We start from the raw sequence: 3,281 nt of genomic DNA on the forward strand, positions 1-3,281 counted from the left end.
AAAAAAAAAAAAAAAAAAAGAAAGAAAGAAAGAATCTGCTTTTTAAGTTCATGTATTTTTGTTGCTGAGGGGTAGTGGGAAATCTTTAAGATTGTAATTGGTTTGGGTTTGTATTCAATGAAGCACTTCCTTTGTTACTCCCAGGTACCCAGCTTAGGGAGTGGGATGGGGACACTTACCTTTTGAAAGAATGAATTCCTGAGACCAGGCCTGGTGGCGTGTGCCTGCAATCCCAGCGCTGGGCAGGCTGAAAACAGGAGATCACTGCGAGTCTGGGCTGCGTAGTTGAGACCCTGTACCACGTACATAAAAAATAAAAATGAATTTCTGAACACCCCTACACTGCTAGTGTCCGCGATAGTCTTGTTCCAGGCCAGCTGTCAGCGCTGCTCACCTCCCCTTCTGCTGCACCGCGTGAAGAACTTAATCACTGGCTTCCTAAGGGACTGCTAATGGTGAAGTCAAGAACGCACTGAGGTATTTCTGACCTGGACTGCTGCAAGGGTGGAAGGCGGGAGAGGAGAAAGATAAATTAGGTATGGTTTCCATCCTTAGTCTGATGTCTTGAAGCAAATGCTTTTGGTCAAGTCTCAAAAAATATTCCTCTGTTTTTACCTTGGTGAGAAATGTAAATGGAAGTCTGACCAAAAAAGACTGCTTACCTTTTCAGATTTAGGCAGTCTTTTGCTGTATTGTTTAAAATGACAAAGAATGGAAATTTGCAAGAATATTGCAGGAGCTGTGTCTCCCCTACTCTAGCCAGGCAACAAAATAGTGCTCCAGAGAGATTCCAGGTGAGTATTTAGTATTCTGTTTATGATACTAAAGGGAACCTTTAAGTAGAATATGTCCTCAAGTTAAAAATATGGGCTTAAATAACTAGTTGTAAAACTAAAATAGCCTTTGGAACTTGGACTCACTTCACAAATTGTTTAGAAAAACTTTAAAAATATGCCATAGCACTCTGAACGTATCTGAATATATTATGATATTATGAACAGAAAAACTAGTTTTAGGAATAAAAAATTATACTTGCATCAAGAGGTTTTAGAATTCTTTTCAAGAGTGTTCACAGGAAAATGAAGGTATTCAGAGCAACAGCGATTGATGATTAAGCCAGAAAATTCCATGCCCATTGTAAGTACATGATTTGAAAAGAAAACAAGAAGATAAAGAAAATATGTAATCAACCTATGGCATCAAATGAAAATTTCAGAACAAATGTTCATAATGTGCCATTTTTGCAATTGCTTACCACTTCCCAGGGGCTTTCAAACCCTGCCCCTCGTAGATTGAAGGGTTACCTCTTTGTTCGCAGAAACTTGCTGTACAAGATGATGAGTCTGGTTTACTTTGAGACTCTATTGAGAACTAGTCTGTAAACTAGGCCTGGCAGGAAATGTCGAGTCTCAAAGAAAGGCTGAGAAATTTGGCTCCAAATGGGACTGATTGAAACAATTATAACCAAAGGAATATGAAACTACTTTTCTTCTTCTTGTTGTTTTTCTTCCATTTTGTTTTTTTGAGACAGGGTCTCACTGTATAAACATAGCTGAGGCTAGTCCTGAGCTCAGTGTAGCCCAGGCTGGCCTCAAACTCTCAAGTGATCCTCCTGCCTCAGCCTTCTGAAGACCAGAATTACCGGTGTTTGCCACTGCACCTGGCATTACATTGTGAAGTTTGAAATGCCTCCTATAATTAAGGTCTTACAGCAGAAACAGCAAAACTGTAAGGAAATTAGCAATTTCATATACTTTCTATATTCTATATACCAAAGAGAAATTTAGCTCAGCCAAAGTACAGTACGCAATTATGATAGTTAAGATTATCACATCTGGGTTTCCCATAACTGGCTTGTTTTATTTTATTTTATTATTTTAAAAATTATTTATTTTGTATTTTAGGGAAGGGTCTACAGTGTGTTCAAGGTCTCACTACTAGATCAGACTCATAGTAATCTGCCTGTTTAGAGCCTCCCAAGAGCTGGGATTACAGGCACATGCCACCACGCCCAGTCTCTATTGCCATCTCAGCGCAGGCCCAGGATCGAACCCCAGGCCCTTGCACCTGCTTGCAGGCACTTTAATCCACTGAGCTATTTGGCTGGCCCTACTGGCTTGCTTTATAAAAAGTAATTTCATGTGATGAGTGTGATGTTTATGAGTACTAATAAATACAAATGAAACCCCCAGGAACAGGTCAGATCTGAAATTGGTATCTTTCTTGGGAAGCACTTCAAAGCTAATTTATTGGTCCTTTTATTTTAGAAACAGGTTCTCTCATGTAGCCCAGGCTGGCCTCCTGTCTCAGCCTCCTGAGTGCTGGATTATTACTTTATTTATTTATTTATTTATTCCATTATTGCTCCCTTTAAATGATTCGCCTTTTGCTAAAATCAAGTGTGTAAATGATTAACAAAGAAGGCTGTAGGGATGGGGAGCCTGGTAGAATTATGCAAGTCAAAGGTTATTGACCCAAAAGTCTACTGAAGTCAGGGTGGTTTGCAGCATATGAGGGCAAATGTTAGGGTGGTGGGGACTGAGACTGAGCAGGAGTTCACAGCTGAGGGCACTCACCGTGCTTTTTGGGGACAGCTGTCCTGGAGGCCATTGGTGCTGACAGTGCAGAGGGAAGACAGAGCCACAACTACCGCGTGCCTAAGAGAGGCCTGGAGTGACGGATCTTCTGCTCCTTCAAAAACTTTAGGAACCCAGTTTTTCCACACAGAATATAGACCTTTATACTAACTCTCCCGAATTATAAATGTTGGCAACCAGTCATTTTGTTTGGAGCAGCTTATTATTATTATAGCAGCAGTTCACATGCATTGTATAAAAATAGAAATGCAGGCCAACAGCAAAACATATTGTCACAAATCAGTTGTTGCCACCGTAGCACATATGCTTTCAGGTCTTGTTCTCATAAGCACTTAGACTTTTTTTAAAAAAATTTTAATTTATTTATGTGTGTGTGTGTGTGTGTGTGTGTGTGTGGTCAGCTCAACCCACCAGGGGGCGGGTGTCACTGGCACTATGTGAACATCCAGCTGCCCACCTGCCAATTATTCACCTGGGTTTTTTGTTGTTGTTGTATTTTAGGACAGGATCTACAGAGTGTTGAGGGTCTCACTACTCGATTGGTCGGGTAGTGATCAGCCTGTTTACAGCCTCCCTCCCGAGAGCTGGGATTACAGGTGCATGCGACCACGCCCAGTGTCAACACTTGGGAGGGGAGGGAGCCGGCACGGCACGGCAGGCCCGGGATCGAACCCGCCCCCGCCC

This window comes from Octodon degus, unplaced genomic scaffold, assembly GCF_000260255.1.
Source record: "Octodon degus isolate 3935 unplaced genomic scaffold, OctDeg1.0 scaffold00276, whole genome shotgun sequence".
Taxonomy (NCBI): domain Eukaryota; kingdom Metazoa; phylum Chordata; class Mammalia; order Rodentia; family Octodontidae; genus Octodon; species Octodon degus.